At 39.7% G+C, this 20,209-nt stretch overlaps 1 protein-coding gene and 2 long non-coding RNA genes across 9 annotated transcripts in view; 2 read left to right on the top strand and 1 right to left on the bottom strand.

Moving 5' to 3' along the window:
• dlgap4b (discs, large (Drosophila) homolog-associated protein 4b) overlaps window positions 1-20,209 on the top strand; it is a 136,466-nt gene that overhangs the window by 84,957 nt on the left and 31,300 nt on the right. The window lies entirely within an intron of this gene.
• On the top strand, window positions 10,394-11,465 carry LOC143418744 (uncharacterized). The gene is made up of 2 exons (XR_013098758.1): window positions 10,394-10,627; window positions 11,218-11,465. It is a non-coding gene; the product is annotated as an uncharacterized LOC143418744 (long non-coding RNA).
• Window positions 12,240-13,203, bottom strand: LOC143418743 (uncharacterized). Its single transcript, XR_013098757.1, has 2 exons — window positions 13,088-13,203; window positions 12,240-12,487 (listed from the first exon to the last, which is right to left on the bottom strand). It is a non-coding gene; the product is annotated as an uncharacterized LOC143418743 (long non-coding RNA).

The following is a 20,209-nucleotide window of genomic DNA, read 5'->3' as shown; positions in this document are numbered from 1 at the left end:
GAGATAACAGGAAACTCCAATCACAGGTCTTCTCTCAATCCATTCCATAACACCCCTGATGGGAGTCTCCCTGGGGTTGAGGATGAGAGGGTATAGCAGACATCACACTAACAATAGGCCATGCTAGAGGTGTTGAAATTGGATCCAAAGTTTGCATTCGACACAGGCTTTTGTATCGTACATGTGTACCAAAAGTGCACTGATAAAAAATTAACCACACAAATCTTTTTTTCAATTCAAGCAGCATTTGACAAGAAATAATATGAACAATGACGGCTTTGTGAAGAAAGGAGGAAAAGGGGTGCAACTGCAGTACTGAAACATTGTGATCAAAACTGAGCACGCTCTGAGAAGGTAGGGTTGAGAGCGGGGCTGCAGTGCACAGTCATGATTGATGCATTACTCTGCCCTAGTTGTCTGCACACAAGAACAGGAAGACTGTGGCAATTTTACCCAATCCCAGTGTAAAACTTCTTTTGTCTCTTCACTTTCCCACTCCTGTTTTGTCTCTCTATGCACTTGCAATATGAAGAGCTCATCCTTTGCTATTAAAAAGCCTCTTATGTGTGCAGACAGTAAGAAGCAAGCGTGGAAATCATTTTTAGCATTAAAGGGCTCTTACTGTCCTACACATAGGATATAAACTATCTCTTCCAGAGAATGCAGATTATTTCATCCCATTTCCTGCTGCCTTTTAATATGCTGCACACAATCACATCGTAACTGTGACATGCACCATTCCGTTTTTCTATCCTTTGTTGCTAGATACCTAAAAAGCAAAAATGAAATGCTGTTTCATCCCCAGAGATGAGATGTACTTCTGCCTCTGAAATCTGTTTATTTTCAGAAGAGTCACTTGAGACAAAACATTTGCTAAATGTATATGGTCTAATATATCAGGATGAATAAGCTCAGAAATGCGCATCCCTTCTTGTCAAGGTCAATATCTTCTCTGACTCAGAAATCCTATTAGCGGAGATCCACATTACCTGCTTTAGTGCAGTTTAATAGGGTAATGAGTCTCAGTGGTGATATTCAAACACAGAGGGAAGGAAACCTCACGGGAAATTGTTGATTAAGAAGACTTATAAAGTACTAAAATGCCTTAATTTGTAAATCACACCCTAAAAACGACTCAAAAGAGTAATAGAACTTTTTCAGCCTTTGTGGATTGTAGATACAAAGACGCAGCACTGAACTTGGATTACTTTGTTTTTGTGAGTTTCAAAATTATGGAAATACTTGCCGTATTTTTCAGACTATAAGGCGCACCGAATTATAAGGCACATTACGTGAAATAAAACAGTCAGATAAGCCAAACTTTATTCAACTCATTCTTCTTGCTTCCTCCACTTCCGTACCATGCATTCATTAACCCTTTAAAGCCGGTCGGAGCGGGCACGCTTCGTTTTGCGCAACTATTGCTAAATCCCGGTAGCACTGCAACCACGTAAGCTAGTGCAATAATTTTTTTGCATATGAAACCGGAGGAGTTGTACTTACATCTTATGCCATCAGCTTGTCCTAGGTCACGGTTTCCTTCCACATATAGCTTTGCAAAAACTGCATAAAAAGCACTTGCAGAAACAAAAACACAATATTCCAGAAACACGCTTTGCCGATCCGATCAGCTGTTTGTAGCACTTCCTACGTCCATAAGCACGAACTATCGCATGTCCGCCATGTCCTGCCCGAAACCTCATTTTGCGGAAATGTATTTTTTTTTTACCATCAGGGCCTTATGAGCCTATACTGGTGTTTTTAAAAGTTTGACTTTATGACTTTCTGTGTCGTTTCTGGGATGCTTAGGACTCATATTGCACTGCTGGAAATAGTTTGTTTTGATGCATATGCTGTTTTTTTGCAAATTTGCATTATAATATTTATTTTCGTTTTTCTTGCAGTATATAAAAATTGGTGTATTTCAAAAATAAAACTATAAATGGTAAATGGCCTGTATTTATATAGCGCTTTACTAGTCCCTAAGGACCCCAAAGCGCTTTACATATCCAGTCATCCACCCATTCACACACACATTGGTGATGGTAAGCTACATTGTAGCCACAGCCGCCCTGGGGCACACTGACAGAGGCGAGGCTGCCGGACACTGGCGCCACCGGGCCCTCTGACCACCACCAGTAGGCAACGGGTGAAGTGTCTTGCCCAAGGACACAACGACCGAGACTGTCCAAGCCGGGGCTCGAACTGGCAACCTTCTGATTACAAGGCGAACTCCCAACTCTTGAGCCACGATCGCCCTATGAAGACACTTAAAATAAATTTCCTGTGGTGGGAAACTATTTTGTGCAACTTTTTTGTATTTACAGTTTTGAGGGATAAGCCTCTTAAATTTCTCTAACTAGAAATATATGTTAAAAAAACAAAAACGATTTTTAATTCTTTTGTAGTTTATTGCACTTTTTTGCAATTTATGTAATTACTATGCACTTAATGCAGACATATTATTAAAATTTGGGCTATAATGGTTGTATTGATGTATATCAACTTGAAATGCTCCCAAAAATGGCACTACAACATGAAAAAATATAATATAAGCTCTGGAGGACTTGGTTCTATGGTAGGTCTTAAAGGGTTAATGTTGAATTGCTATTGCAGTATATTAATGACTAACCTCGTATTCTGGAAGGAACTCAGTTGTTCTCCTGACTGAAGTTTGGTCCGTTTACAGCATCCTGCCATGCGATTACATTTTTTTCTCTAACCATCGGGAACCTTCACATTAACTTTTATCGAGTGGAAAAACGTTAGCGTTCATCCTCCAGCTTCACTGTGTTTATGTTATATTAATATAGCTGTGTCGCTAGCGATCACATAGCACATCATTAAATAACAGCTAGCCCAACTTCAGTAACTCTATAAACATCAGTACCGTTTAGTTTTCTGTCTTCATTTATGTTGGAAGTGACAGCAGAGCTGTACATTTGAATTTTTTCAGAAATCTCTCCCTTCGCGGTCTACGTGGTCCGGGTCCTCAGAAGGTCGGGTAGGCCGGAAGTAAACGGCTGTGAAATTGGACGGTCTAGCCTTCAGATTAGCGTCACCGCTATCTCGGTGGAGTTTAATAAACTCAGCCGTCTGCTCCTTGCTATCTAAAATATGACAGGACACTGGCGTAAATTCTCGACTGTCTCATACTTCTGTTTAATCAGTTTCTGTTTGATGTTTAGTCAGCTGTGTAAAAACCAAGGAGGAACCCACCCAGGGGATTAATAAAGTTTTATTTTATCTAATCTAATCTTATAACTTTAATCTCAGCCAAACCGATTTACTCACGAACAAACAAAACACTGAAAAAAGCCCAACAATAACATTTTTAGGTTGTCTAAGTGACTTATATATTACGTTTAACCCGAGCAGCGAAACTCCGCGGTGATCTGAAAATGATGTGCCGGGAGTTGTGCCGTTCTCGGCCGCATCAGTAACACTCGAGCTCCCGGCTAGCTATCGAGCTGGTGGGTAGCAGACGTCTCCGAAAACGTCGAAGCACTTTTGCAAATATGCGATAACTTGATAAACCGAGCAGATATTTGATGTTTACACAGCTACTACTGAAAATATGTTAAAAGTTTATTTTGTGACCCAGAAAGATTAGTATGAGTAATTTTAAAACTTAGTAGCGGCCGCCATTGTTGGAAACTGGAGTTTGGCTGGGCCGCGCTATGAATTCTGGGATATGGTAGGCCACGAAGGACACACCCGACCCATCCTTCAAATTCGGGGAAAAGGAGTACGCATTTTTCGGCTGCATTCGGAGGAGTCTACGAATTTGGACAGCCTTCGGCACGTCGCTGTGACGTAATCGGTCTACAAATGGGGCCTCAGGAGGATGCAGCCCATGAATTTGGACACGACCAATAACTGTTGTTGGCATCCCAATACATCAGATCAAAAGGGCGAATGCGACTGTAATGATTATGCTTAGCACCAGTGTGATAAGATTTTTTTTCCGACCAGAACTTGGAGGGTTTACAAACACTGACTTGGACTCAAACTTAACAGAAACTGTCAAACAGCAAAAAACAAGAATAAACTGAATAGTAATTAATGCAAAAGATCATGAAATGTCATAAGACGGGAGAAAATGATGAAGGTTTGACATTTTAATGTGTCAAGCTTTTAAGGTCAATTTTAGAATTTTCTGGAAAAAAACAAACTTGTCTTGCTTGCATTATTAAACAGTATAACTCAGGGGTAGAAAGAGGCATTTTGATCATAGGTCACTGTATCAAGCTATGGTTTGGTATAGGTCAACTAGATGACAGCCTAGGGCAGGGGTCGGCAACCTGTGGCTCCGGAGCCGCATGCGGCTCTTTAGTCCTTTTAGTGCGGCTCCGCGTGGTTTGGGAAAAAAAAAATTTTTTTTAAGTAATTAGCTGAAGTGTATTTTATTTATGTTAGTTCTTTTTTAACTTGTAGTTCTAAATTGGAAGATATTTGTGATATTGAAATATAAATATAAAATTATATTCTATTAGTTTTTCATCGCTCTAAATAAGCGTCACACTTGCGGAAGCCGGTGTACCCGCCGAAACGCCGTGCATTTATCGAGACTTTCAACCCCAGGTAAGCCAATAATGGATCTTCGGATCCATGTTATGTCAGCAGCTGTTCTCCGCCGTGAACTATGTTAAAAACAAACACCGCTCACGCCTCACAGATGACAACTTACAGTCCTGTGTAAAGATGAAACTGACTTCGCACAGCCCCGATTTGCAGATGCTGTGCGCAGAGGTTCAGGAGCAGAAGTCCCATTGTAAAGATATCACAGCAGACTCAACGATGTTTCCATGAACACGCTTTTTAGCATCTCTTTATTGACCACTTTTCACACACGGTTGCTGTACGTATACAGTCGGTGTTAAAGCTCACAGCCCGACACATACCAACACAACAGCATAGATGGCACAGACATTAAGGCGGCGAGGCGTGATTGCTGGTGCCGCTCAGATGCGTCCGCCTCCCCTGCAGCGGCGCTGCAAACCACGCCCCGCCACACACATTAACCAGGTAAAATACATATTTAGGCAGAATTTTGTAAATATCTATTTTTCATTTTTCAGCAGCATAGTGCTTTTTTTCCAATTGTTTTTTAAAAGTCAGGTCCAGGCTCCAAAAGTCCAAAGGCAATATAAGGGTGGCGGCTCACAACAGTTTTTGTTTGCTACATGGATCATTTTAGTTCCGAGTCTTTCCTTTTGTTATGTTTCTTTAAGAGTTCAAAATGTGTTAATTACATAAATAAAATGTAATTTTCTCTGTAGCACTTCATGGATTTAAGCAACACACCTTAGTTGTTCACACAAAGCATAAAGGTAAATATATATATATATACAGTGTTATCTTCATTTTAGATGTCAAAAAGTATTTGCGGCTCCCAGTGTTTTCTTTTGCGTTGAAATCGCGTCCAAATGGCTCTTTCGGTGCTAAAGGTTGCTGACCCCTGGCCTAGTGTGTCAACAATTGGATGTGTGCATAGGGGGGGCGTGGGGGGATATTTGCTGCTACTTGTGCTACCCTACATCTGACATATAGTGCAAAATGTATATTATCAGAAACACTGTTATTAGGGCTGAACGATATATCGCATTTGCGATAATATCGCGACATGATCAAGTGCAATTTTCTAACCGCAAAGGCTGCGATTATACTCTGGACATGTCCAAATTCATGGGCTGCATCCTCCTGAGGCCGCATTTGTAGACCGATTACGTCACAGCGACGCGCCGAAGGCTGTCCAAATTACTACCATATCCCAGAATTCATAGCGCGGCCCAGCCAAACTCCAGTTTCCAGCAATGGCGGCCGCTACTAAGTTTTAAAATTACTTATACTAATCTTTCTGGGTCACAAAATAAACTTTTAACATATTTTCAGGCGAGAAAGTAGTTGTGTAAACATCAAATATCTGCTCGGTTTATCAAGATATCCCATATTTGCAAAAGTGCTTCGACGTTTTCAGAGGCGTCTGCTACCCACCAGCTCGACAGCTAGCCGGGAGCTCGAGGGTTACTGATGCGGCCGAGAACGGCACAACTCCCGGCACATCATTTTCAGATCACCGCGGAGTTTCGCTGCTCTGGTTAAACGTAATATATAAGTCACTTAGACAACCTAAAAATGTTATTGTTGGGCTTTTTTCAGTGTTTTGTTTGTTCGTGAGTAAATCGGTTTGGCTGCGATTAAAGTTATTAGATTAGATAAAATAAAACTTTATTAATCCCCCTGGTGGGTTCCTCCTTGGTTTTCACACAGCTGACTAAACGTCAAACAGAAAACTTATTAAACAGAAATATGAGACAGTCGAGAATTTACACCAGTGTCCTGTCATATTTTAGATAGCAAGAAGCAGACGGCCGAGTTTAATAAACTCCACCGAGACAGCGGTGACGCTAATCAGAACCGTCCAATTTCACGCCTTTAAATTTTAAAGGCGTGTTTGTGTGTGTGTTTATACAATTGCTATTATGTTTGCACTTTATGTGTAATGTTACTGACTGCAGAGATCAGTAAGATGTGTGTATTTTTTATTTATTAGTTTTATTTATTTAATATTATTTTTTAATTGAATGACTGTCTAGTAGTTCACAGATGTCGAAAAACTGAGTGTGGTAAAGCCACTGATTTTTTTTTATGTATATTTCTGCAATCTGCACATTGTACTGACTTTCATTTTAATGTTTACACCAGGGTTCCTTGTCAGCACTTTATGCTCAGATGTTTGTAAGCTAAAAATAAACTATTGTGTATGTTCAAATATACTGTTGTGATTGAAGAAGTTAAATAAAAATGTCAGTCATCAATTCATGCATCACCTCATGTCATCATAACAGAGGTCTGTCTTCCAGGAAAGAACAGTTTAAAATTAATGTAATATAGTATTGGCCATACTATATGATGTATTGCTTGTCTTTGTTTAATAATACAGAAGACAAAGAGCTTAAAAAATAATCGCATATCGCATCGCAATCGCAATATTGGGGCAAAAAAATCGCAATTAGATTATTTTCCATAATCGTTCAGCCCTAACTGTTATATTATAATACTGAAAGGAGACTGCAGGAAGACATTCTGCAGATGCTGACTGCCAGTGTTGCCCACACTGCTGATTACTAAGCTGAGGATCATGTATGAGTAACAAGCTTCCTGTTGTTCCCTGCAAAAATGACTGTAATGTGATTCAGTTCAGTCAGGCCACCGATCAGTTCCTGCATCAGGACAGATGAGTCCCCCCTTTCCTTCTCCCCTAGAATTCCCGGCAGCAGCTTCATTGCCTCCATTAAATGAGAGCTCATCGAATTATGCCTCCTTTGCTTTTGCGAGTTTCAAAAATATAGAAAAGCTTGTGCTGCTACACAGTAAATTTACTGACTGTCCATTGAGGGAACCATGCTTCCAGATTGCTCGTTGCTCAGTGGACTGTGGCTTGATTCCTCATGAGCACAATTGGGATGTTAGCATTGTCACCGATGCATTTCTATCACATTGAATCTCGTGGCCTGACTGGGACCTTTCTGTGTGGAGTCTGAATGTTCTCCATGTTCCTGCTGATGTACTCTGGCTTCCTCCCACATTTCAAAAACATGATTTAAAGGCTAACAGGTGATTCCAAACTAGCCTTACATGTAAAGCTGAGTATGAATGTTTGCCTGTCTCTCTGTGTCAGCTCTGTGATGCTCGGGTAACTCATCCAGAGTATACCCTGCCAGTAGTGACAGGGCTCCTTGTTAAGTTTTAAGGATTTTAGTACGAGCACATGTGTTTTGAGCTTGAGTATCAGTGAGTCAGTAGGTTTAACGAATACAAAAAATAATAATCTTCTGAAATAAAAAATAATGTTACTGGTGTAAGGTAGATGTTTGTCATCTGATACTGATAGCTGTAATGATATAATGACCATGATTTACATACATCCAAAATGACAAACAAGTTATTGCCATGTGTTCAGTAGTCACGTGTCAGCAAAACCTCAATTATGGAGACCCACCAGAGTCTAATCTGGGATTGGCACAGCCTTAAAACAATCTGATCCTGTGTCAGTGTCCCTCAGGCTGTTTCCGCTGAGTTATATCTTATTACATCTTATTTAAATACCTTAGTTATTTACAATTATTTGTGTGCATCTGACACAATATATAACTTCATATATTACTTTTAACTCAAAATCAATGTATTTATACATATTTAGACAAGTAAGTTTAATTTAACTGGTTTGCAGTGGCAGTTCAAATGTAATTCAAACCCAATGTTTGGATCTAGACGTTTGGCACATTGATTCACTGTGTCTAATAGCTGTTGTGGCTTAAAGCAACTAAGTCACCTTCATTTCCTGGAAGTAAAAATATTCCTGAACCCTTTGTTCAGGGACACTTGCAGAAACTTGGGGCTGCTATGTTATGAATTTGTCAAGTCTAAACTACTAGCAAATAACTGCCAGCAATACTGAGAAAATATTAATGCTAATCTTTTAAGTTACTTTCATGACACAAGCCGTGCATTTATTTTTATGCTCTCTGCTTTATGCATATTTTAGCCTGTGGCTGAATTCACTCAGTATGCATTATATAGTACCATTTATTTACTTATTCCCCAATGTAATGCACCACATTTTCCAACTTTTAGAATGACCCTTTATGCAGCTGTCAGTGATGATGCAAAATGATGATGAATAGTGCCTGAAATGTCAGTGAGTCAACAAGAGTATTTTGCTTAAAATGGTTTTTGGACCCAACCATACCAAATGTTGCTAAAATACTATAGTCATTATTATTAGACATAGCTCTTAATAAATCTGTGTATATTTATATACCTCTTTACTCTGGCATACAGTCAGCTTGCCTTTTGTGAAAGCATGTTTTTTTAACCTTCATCCATGTGACTTTGGCAGCAGCAGCTATGTAAAGGCTGCATCTCATGTTTTCTAAATGTCAAGGCTCTGTTGAGATACAACATGTAGCATCTCTGCCTTTCCTGCTGACTTTTTGACATGACAGTGGCTCGTCCCAGTGCTACCGACGGGTTGATAACTTGACAGACTGCCATTAGGGTATTACTGTGATGTCGCATGGGGATTGTGAGTCATGAACACAGGGTTGACCCACTTCCTGATGATCCCACACCTCCTAACAGGAAGTGGCATTCACTTTTAAAGCAAAAAAACCCTGCACTGATGCTTCCTGTGTGTGGGGTCAAGGCTGTATGCGTATGTCAGACTGAAGCATGGCCGTTGTGTTTAACACCAAGGACGTTTTGAGTAGGTGAAGTTCGAAGCATATCCCGGTGGAATTTATAGCTGCGCTGTGGATGTTCATAACAGTCTGTGGTTGACAGCTCCGAGCTCATACACATGCAATGCAGCAGCTCACAGAGAGCACAGGCTGTCACTAAGATGAAGCTACGCACTGAGGGCTTTAAGCTGTTTTTTAATCTTTCACATTTGACAAAGTTTACTCTTGATCACTCTGGAAATCCATCAAATAGGCAACAATGGGGCTTCCAGTGTAACCAGTGGACCAGCATCTCCTTTTCTCCCAATTGTTCATATATTTATAACAAGTTAGTAAAGGGGTAAGTCACTGTCAAAAGAAAAAGATGGCTGTCTCATATATTTTTGCAAACCATCTATTTTTTGCCCTTTACATCCTGTTTACTATCTACATACAGCCTGATTAAACCGAGTGGCTAAATACTGAGGACACCAGTAAGGATACCAGGGTGTTTTTGCCTTTGTAGTACATCCTGGTGTACAAAATGGTTCTCTTTGTGTGAGAACATGTACTTGAATGGTGTCTTTGCATTCAAGCATTTAATATACATTCATAAAAACATGCTAGTCTCTCTGTGTTTGAATGCACATCTCACTGTCTGTGTGCATTAGTCCTTCAGATTTGCCCTAAATCCAGAGATAGAGGCCACAGCTGCAGCCCACAACCCTCTTTGTGCTTCACTGTGCACAGCATATTCATCTCTATGTTAGTTACAAATATGAAAATATACAAAGTTTTAGTAAGCAATGTCCATTTCTTCTGCGAAGACTTGGTTTCAGATTACAAATATCACAAGGTTCAAAGAGAATATAAGTTCACAGTTGTTTTTGTGTGTTTTGACTTTTGTATTTTAGCTTATCTCTAAATGTTCTATCAAAGTTTCTTAAAAATAGTTTAATGACTGGCTGAAGTTGATCATGAACTTTATTAATATTACATTTTAATCCTACAACAATGGAGTTTGCATCCATTTGTCCTTTTTTTTTTACAGTTACAGGTACACAGCAAATTCAAAAGTGTTAAATGTTTTGGTGTTAATAGTCTTCTTGCAACAGTAGAGTTAATTTTACTCTAAGCAGAGTCACATTCTTTTAATGTAATTCTGAGGTGTAAAATGATAGTAGTTAAAATCGAGTGTTAAAAATGAGTGTTTCTATGTCAAATCTGGAGGTGTTACAATGGAAACATTAACTCTTGACCTCTTAACTCTGAACTCCTACAGGGGCTATGACACCAATAGAGTAAATTCACAGACTCCGCCCCCAGCACGGCTCCAATCGAAGCTGAAGTGAAGCCGTTTCAGAACATTTTGCTCTACATATTTGAGTTGTTTGCCATGCTTGGTAAGTCATTTTTTCAAAGATTGTTTCAATTATTATTATGAGCTTTTACTTCTGTGGCTCTTTGGAGTTGAGACAAAGCTGTGTGAAAGGCATTAGCCATGTTGCTCGGTGATAGCATAATATTCTGTTTTAGCTAGCTGAAAGGTATTGTTTGCGGGCAAATACCACAGCCTTGAAAAAAAGCTTGCATGTGAATTTTCAGTCAAACCTTTGGTCAAATACACCTAAAACAATGTCTAGAATGTGAAATGTTGGTATAATGGTGCTACTTGAAGCCTGAAAACGATCGCCAATAAAAATAAAATAAAAAACGAGCAAACAGCAGTAGCAGACGTCCTGACTGGATTCTACGTTAGCATAGATCCCTCCAGAGTTTTGTGCACACGGTTTAGGTAAAAATGAAAAAGGTTGAGGTTTTACATTTAGTTCAGTATTACCTGTTGCCTGTGTCCTTGTCTTTTGGGAAAATACTTAACACAAGTAATGGCTCAAAGAGGATTCCTTTTTTTTTTTTACTGTGCTGCAATTGTTTACTGGATTATTTGTGCCATTAATTAGTGTCAACTAATTTTTATTCAATCTCCGCACAGGATATGCTTGTGAAGATGGAATATGGGGGAGAGCAGAAGTGCGTTGAAGTTCCACAAAGGGATGAATGAAGGACATGCATATTGTATTGAAGAAATAAGTGATGAGATGCTGTTATTTGCATTTACCATGTCAGACCTTTTGATAAACAAAATTCTAATGAAAGTGAGAACATGTATACTGTTACATCTTTCAGAAAATGTTTTGAAATTGTGGTGCACAGTTCAGAATAAATGTTTTTCAAAAACCATTGCATCTTTTTAGTAAATGTTTATTTCCAAAAGAAATGTCTAGAAGTTCAGAACAGTAAAATTCCCGCTTTTTAGAATGAATTAGAAGATAACTCTTACGTAGTTAAACTAAAATACTCTTTGAGAGTTAATATATAAACTCTTAACACCAAGTGTTAAATTATCAACTCCAGACAGATTTGGTGTTTAACACTAAATCAGAGTTAACGTACCAACTCTCCAAAAAGAGTTAAATTAACACTTTCTGGTGTGGACCCATATAGACACTTTAATAGTGTTGAAATCAAATCCGACAGTGTTAATTTGGACATGCTGGATGTTGTCCCAAAAGATCGTCAGGGAATCATCCACAAGTCCAACACATGATAACCATTGATCCTTATCCGGTCGTTAAGTGATGACGTGACGAATCCTACTTCCGGGCCTAAAGTAGTCTGCGTTTAATATGCACAGCAAATCCAGCATGTCCAAATTAACACTGTCGGATTTGATTTCAACACTATTAAAGTCTATATGGGTCCACACCAGAGAGTGTTAATTTAACTCTTTTTGGAGAGTTGGTACGTTAACTCTGATTTAGTGTTAAACACCAAATCTGTCTGGAGTTGATAATTTAACACTTGGTGTTAAGAGTTTATATATTAACTCTCAAAGAGTATTTTAGTTTAACTACGTAAGAGTTATCTTCTAATTCATTCTAAAAAGCGGGAATTTTACTGTTCTGAACTTCTAGACATTTCTTTTGGAAATAAACATTTACTAAAAAGATGCAATGGTTTTTGAAAAACATTTATTCTGAACTGTGCACCACAATTTCAAAACATTTTCTGAAAGATGTAACAGTATACATGTTCTCACTTTCATTAGAATTTTGTTTATCAAAAGGTCTGACATGGTAAATGCAAATAACAGCATCTCATCACTTATTTCTTCAATACAATATGCATGTCCTTCATTCATCCCTTTGTGGAACTTCAACGCACTTCTGCTCTCCCCCATATTCCATCTTCACAAGCATATCCTGTGCGGAGATTGAATAAAAATTAGTTGACACTAATTAATGGCACAAATAATCCAGTAAACAATTGCAGCACAGTAAAAAAAAAAAAGGAATCCTCTTTGAGCCATTACTTGTGTTAAGTATTTTCCCAAAAGACAAGGACACAGGCAACAGGTAATACTGAACTAAATGTAAAACCTCAACCTTTTTCATTTTTACCTAAACCGTGTGCACAAAACTCTGGAGGGATCTATGTTAACGTAGAACCCAGTCAGGACGTCTGCTACTGCTGTTTGCTCGTGTTTTTTTTTGTTTTTTGTTTTTTTTATAGCCGATCGTTTTCAGGCTTCAAGTAGCACCATTATACCAACATTTCACATTCTAGACATTGTTTTAGGTGTATTTGACCAAAAGTTTGACTGAAAATTCACATGCAAGCTTTTTTTCAAGGCTGTGGTATTTGCCCGCAAACAATACCTTTCAGCTAGCTAAAACAGAATATTATGCTATCAGCGAGCAACATGGCTAATGCCTTTCACACAGCTTTGTCTCAACTCCAAAGAGCCACAGAAGTAAAAGCTCATAATAATAATTGAAACAATCTTTGAAAAAATGACTTACCAAGCATGGCAAACAACTCAAATATGTAGAGCAAAATGTTCTGAAACGGCTTCACTTCAGCTTCGATTGGAGCCGTGCTGGGGGTGGAGTCTGTGAATTTACTCTATTGGTGTCATAGCCCCTGTAGGAGTTCAGAGTTAAGAGGTCAAGAGTTAATGTTTCCATTGTAACACCTCCAGATTTGACATAGAAACACTCCTTTTTAACACTCGATTTTAACTACTATCATTTTACACCTCAGAATTACATTAAAAGAATGTGACTCTGCTTAGAGTAAAATTAACTCTACTTTTGCAAGAAGACTATTAACACCAAAACATTTAACACTTTTGAATTTGCTGTGTGGCTTTTGTGTTGTTAACATGTTTAATGATTTGTATTTTCTTCTATTTAATCTCAAGAAGCTCCTAAAACAGTCAGTGATCACTGATCTGAGTAACACTCTGGGCAACTTTGGGCTGACTCAGCATGTAACAGAGGCCACACATAATAGAGGACACACTCTTGACCTACTGATCTCCAAGGGCCTGAGCATTTCAAACATTACTGTGTCTGATGTGGGCGTGTCTGATCATTACTGTGTTTTCTTTGAAAGTAAAATCTCAGCCCACACAAATATATCAACAGCAGTGATCACAAAACGGTGTATAACTGAAGACAGTAGTGAGATATTTAACCAGGTCTTCCCATTAACACCTGACCTGTCCAGAGGTTCAGTCAATGAGCTCGTCAATAGCTTCAATTTAAAAATGTTAAATGTAATGGATATAATTGCTCCCATTAAGGTGAAGGTTATCTCTGGAAGGAAAAAGTCTCCATGGAGAAACTTCACACTAGTGAAAAATGAAAAAAAGAGAGTGTAGGAAAGCTGAGCGCAGATGGAGAAAAACAAACCTCCAGGTTCACTATGACATCTATAAAGAGAAACTTCACAATTATAATTTACAACTGAGGAGTGCAAGGAGGTCCTACTTCTCTGACATCATCACTAAAAACAGTCATAATGCTCGGGTCTTATTTTCCACAGTTGACAGGCTAACAAACCCTCCTGTGTCAGTGGCAGCTGAACTTCATTCAACCATGGCCTGCAATGACTTTGCCAAATTCTTCACTGAAAAAATCCAAAAAATTAGACAAGCAATTGGTACATCAACAGCAGATCCAGGATATGTACTGTGTCCACCAAAAAACTGTTTAAACACCATGAAACAGTTTCAACCTATTAACAGCAAAGACCTGGAGGACATCTTAGGTCAACTGAACTCCTCCTCCTGCTGTTTAGATGTCCTGCCAACAAGTTTTTTCAAAAAGGTCTCAAAGACTTTGAAGTCAGACCTGTTACAGATCGTCAACTTTTCTTTAATGTCAGGTGTGTTTCCAGAACCACTAAAAACTGCTGTAATAAAACCTATACTGAAAAAGGACAATCTTGACAAGACACAAATGAAAAACTACAGGCCGATCTCAAATCTCCCATTTTTAAGTAAGATCATTGAAAAAGCAGTTTCTCAACAGCTCAGTTACTTCTTAAAACAGAATAACTGCTATGATGCCTTCCAGTCAGGTTTTAGACAGAACCACAGCACTGAATCCGCTCTGACCAAAGTGTTCAATGACATATGTCTAAATACAGACAGTGGGAAAATGTCAGTCTTAGTTTTACTGGATCTCAGTGCAGCATTTGATACAGTTGACCACAACATATTACTCAAACGACTGGAGAACTGGGCAGGTCTTTCAGGAACTGTACTAAACTGGTTCAAAACATACTTAGAAAACAGGAAATACTTTGTATCAATAGGTAACTTCACATCTGAGCAGACAAGTATCACATGTGGAGTTCCCCAAGGTTCCATCTTGGGACCCCCTCTGTTTAACATTTACATGCTCCCACTGGCACAGATTATAAACAACAACAAAATAAACTATCACAGCTATGCAGATGACACACAAATATATATCACAATGTCACCAGGAGACCGAGGCCCTGTACAGGCTCTTGGTAAATGCATTGAGGAAATTAATGACTGGTTGTGCCAAAAATTTCTCCAGCTAAACAAAAACAAAACTGAGGTAATAGTCTTTGGTGCCAAAGAAAAACGATTACAGGTCACCAGAGAACTTCAATCTATACACCTAAAAACCACAGACCAGGGCCCTGTGCTTCGTACGTCGCTCACTACATCCAAGATCAAATGAAACATCCAAGACCAAACTATCGCGCTAACCGTGAGCTCGCTAATCCGGTTCCCCGAACACACCTGCTGTTGACGATTAGTACAGCTGGATGAAGTAATGTGCGATCACTGGGTGTCGTAAAAGGGGATACGCATCGATAGCAGAAACAGTGATCGGCAACCCTCTGATTGGTCGGCGAAAATGTCGAAGGGGCGTGCTCGGTATTTTCCGGCAGCAGAGCAAGAACTCATGAGTGAGGGATGTCAGGAGTTTCAGAGTTTAATTAAAACGCAAGAGAACACTGCAAAGGCTGCAAAAGCAAGGAGAGAGGGCTGGCAGAAAGTTGCTGACAAATCAGACTCGTAGGTAATTTAATAATAATAATAATAATAATGGATTGGGTTTATATAGCGCTTTCCAAGGCACCCAAAGCGCTTTACGATACCACTATTCATTCACTCTCACATTCACACACTGGTGGAGGCAGCTACGGTTGTAGCCAGGCTGCCATATCGCGCCATCGGCCCCTCTGGCCAACTCCAGTAGGCGGTAGGGTAGATCTATCATATGACACTATATTGTCCAATATCATATGGCATTACATTACATTATAATACGTTATATTATATCCCCTTTCACATTAGAGCCACAACAGGACCCACAAGAACATGGGAACAAGTAAAAGTGGAATACAGGAGTATTCTACAGAATGGTAATATTTATCTCTTAGGTTGCTTTTCGTCTCTTGGCAAGGTAATACTGGCCTGTAATACTCTGTTAGTTTGTTCATCACAGCAACCAAGAAAAGGGCAGAGCAAAAAAAAGACAGGTGGTGGTCCTGCACCCCCTCGTCAACAAGTTGGTTAAGTAAATAATACCCTCACGGGAATATCGATATCTCTCAATGAGCACACTGTCGCGCTGAGCTAAAGGATCCTGTCTATCCCGCAACATACGCTGTATTCTGAGGACTCTCCTTATCAATCTTGCACCTTCCGCAATGGGTTGGTCGCGTATACGGACAGGACATGGCTGCGACAGGCTTCCCAAATCCACCTTCGCTTTTATAGCCGTGGTCTCTCATCTTGATTACACGAAGTAATTTACAATTACTACTCTGAAATATGAATTACATCTGTAATAATCACATACATGTAATAGAATGTTAATAGTACATTTCCCTTTTTTTAGGGACTGACCTGTATGTATCTGTGTGACATCAATAAAAGGATCAAGTGCTGCATTATCTTTAGTTACATTGATGTTATTTATTCATGGTGGAACAGTGGCGGAATGTCGCTGTTGCTTTCGTATGATGACGCGGACATGCCTGTGTGGCCGCGATCTAATCCTGTTTACATAAAGTAAACCTGCTCCCCAGCAGGTTTACGCTTACGGCTCTGTTGCTATGACAGCAAGTCCCGGATGGGCTTCGGGGAACCGAACGATCCAGGATCACGCGAAATTGTCAACAATCTAATCCAGCTAACTCACTTAGCGAGGTACGAAGAACAGGCCCCAGGCGAGAAATTTGGGTGTAGTGATGGATGCAGACCTAAACTTAGAAAAACACATTAAGACAATAACAAAATCAGCTTACTATCACCTCAAAAATATTTCGAGGATAAAAGATCTGATGTCTCAACAGGACCTGGAAAAACTAGTCCACGCATTCATCTTTAGTAGGCTTGATTACTGTAACAGCATCTTTACAGGTCTACCTAAAAAATCAGTCAGACAACTACAGCTCATTCAGAACTCTGCTGCTCGAGTCCTCACTAAGACCAAAAAAGTGGACCACATCAGTCCAGCTCTGAGGTCTTTACACTGGCTGCCTGTCCGTCAGAGAATAGACTTTAAAGTTCTGATGCTGGTCTATAACGCTCTGAATGGTTTAGGACCAAAATACATCAGTGACCTCCTGACCCAGTATGAACCTTCCAGATCCCTCAGGTCATCTGGATCCGGTCTTTTATCAGTTCCCAGAGTCAGAACCAGACACGGAGAAGCTGCATTCAGCTTTTATGCTCCTTATATCTGGAACAAACTCCCAGAAAGCCTCAGATCAGCTGAAACACATAGTTTATTTAAATCCAGGTTGAAGACTCACCTGTTCTCAGCTGCATTTGAATAAAGCACCAAATCCACACTTTTAAGCTTAAACTTCAAAACTTACATTTTAACTACTGATTTTATCTATTGTTCTGATTTTATCTGTTTTGATTTTACATACTGTTTTGTTTGTTTGTTTGTTTGTTTGTTTGTTTGTTTGTTTGTTTGTTTTAATCAATTTTAAATCATGCTTTTTATTTGTTTTTGTTTCTAATGTCTCTGTAAAGCACTTTGAACCACCTTGTTGTTGAATTGTGCTATACAAATAAACTTGCCTTGCCTTGCCTTGCCTTGTTGACCTCCCTCGGGTTTTATTACCGCTAATCATTTATTTAAGCTCAGTTTTTAAAACCTTAGGATGTAACTACAGCCCAGCCCATGCAGCAGTATATGAATGACTAACCTCGTATTGTGGATGGATTATCTCAGTTGTTCTCCTGGCTGAAGTTTGGTCCTTTTACAGCATCCTGCCATGCAATTACATTTGTTCCTGACCACCGAGAACACTCACAGTAACTTTTATTGAGTGGAAAAAAAGTTTGTTTGTTTATATTATGCTAACATAGCTGTGTTGCTAGCGGTCACGTAGCACATCATTATATACCAGCTAGCCAAACTTCAGTAACCCTACAAACGTCACTGCTGTTTAGTTTTCTGTCTTCATTTATGTTGGAAGTGATAACAGAGCTGTACGTTTTAATTTGTTTCCAAAACCCCGCAGTCAGGACATGCTATATTGTATTTAGATAGAAGCTAGCGAGCTAACTTCCTACTAACTTCTAACTCCGTTAAATGTCATAAATTTCGTTTTCATGGATGCCTGGATGTTAAACTCAATTGTTACACCTGGTAGAGCAGAACGCTGATCATTTTATTAAAGATGAAAGACTTTAGACAGTTTTTCGACTCTCAGTAATGCCATAGTGATCGTTTCATATATGGACCTGCAGCGGAGTTTAGGCCCAGACACGGCTAGTGACGTCAGACTTAACGACCGGATAACCGTCGTTGCAACATCTGCACCTGCCACGAAGCTGTAGTGCACAGTTTTTCTGCTGATGTTGATGACAGAGGTGGTTTGGAAGGCTACAGTTATAGAGTCAGCAGAGCGCTGGTGACTTTCATGCACTAAGCGCCTCAACAGCCGGCAACCCCGCTCTGTAACTTTATGTAGCCTGACACTTTGTGGCTATGACTAAGCACTTCCATGTTGCACTAATACCACTCACAGCTGATTGTGGAACATCCAGGAGGGGAGAAATTTCATGAACTGATTTCTTGTAACCGTGACACCTTTCACAGGACCACACTTAGATTCACTGAGGTCTTTAGAACAACTCATTCTCTCACGAATGTTTGTAAAGGCATATTGCATGTCGATGGGGCTGAAAACACCTGAATTCAAAGATTAAGAGGCATGGCCCAGAACAGAACTCAATAGTTTTGAGGACATGGAAAGTTCCATCACTGCCATCAGAAGTAGTGAAGTGGTGCCACTGTCTTCCACTGACTTCCTTTCTGGCTCACAGTCTTTAGAGAAGGGCTAAAATGAGTGGGTCATCTATCACAACAGAGGGGAGAGTGGTAAATTTATAGCTGTGAAAATAGGCCAGAGCACAGCACTGATGGAATAGATAGACTGTAATTAGGACAAGGTTAGCCTGCTTTGCTCACACACACACACCAATGCACATCCATGTACACTATTTATTATTAATAATATAACTCACACATGCATCCAGGTATGCATACGTGTGTGTGTTCGCTCACACACACATACACGAAATATTCAATTACTTTTCACCTGAACTTGCAAAACCCTTACAACATAAAACAAAGGTATGGAAATTCTAAGATCTCAGCCAGCCGTAGGCAATTATTATCTCTCACACGCATATGTCTCACATATTCACACTTATTTACACCTTCACACCTTTCTGGAATAAACACATGCATCAGACGTTACGCTGCCACACATCTCCTCCTCCAGTACCATCTGATTACCGTTCCTCAAAGAAAAAAAGAAGAAGTATCTTCTTTGCTTTATCTAGGCACTCACTGAACTCATTGAAAAACTGACCTCATTGAACTCTTTTGCTCCCTTGGCAGCCATTTTTCTCCTTTTTTCTTTCTCTCTTTCTTTCTTTTCCTCCCTCTTACTGATTTCTGTTCTTTTGTTTTACTGGATTTTTACCTTCTCCCCAGTGCGCAGTTTACAACACATTGACTGATTTTCACACCTTCTCCTTCCTTTTAGATTGCTTTCATTTTCACTGCTGTCAAATCCCACACCTTTCTCCCTACAGATTTTCCCTCACTTCCTTCTGTCCCTTCCTCCTCACCAGCAGTCTGTAAGCATTCATCTTTCATCTGTCTTGTTACATGTCTCACACACACACACACACACACACACACACGCACGCACGCACGCACGCACGCACGCACGCACGCACGCACGCACGCACGCACACACACGCACACACGCACACACACACAAAGCTGCCCCCTGTCTTTCAGGGCAGTGCTGTAAGCCTATGGAGCAGATGGGCTCAGGGCTGACTGACTGAGCTGTGCTCTGACAAACTGCCTCTCTGGATATTGTTGCTCAGATGAGGGGATGATTTCCTTTCCACAGTGGCTCATCGAAAATTGTCCACCCACAGACTTGCCAATCTAAAAACTGGCAACTAGTCTAAAAATTTGAATACTTGTGCTACAGCTAAAACTTTTTTAATACAGAGTTTAGCAACGGTCTTAATATTTCCTCGATTCTTGGGTTTGCTAATTAATATACTGGGAATAGGAATTCTCGCTATGTATTAAATCAGGGCC

Source organism: Maylandia zebra, linkage group LG5 (assembly GCF_041146795.1).
Source record: "Maylandia zebra isolate NMK-2024a linkage group LG5, Mzebra_GT3a, whole genome shotgun sequence".
NCBI classification, from domain to species: Eukaryota; Metazoa; Chordata; class Actinopteri; order Cichliformes; family Cichlidae; genus Maylandia; species Maylandia zebra.
Note: the sequence above shows the minus strand (reverse complement) of the source record. Positions and strands in the feature narration are given on the sequence as shown.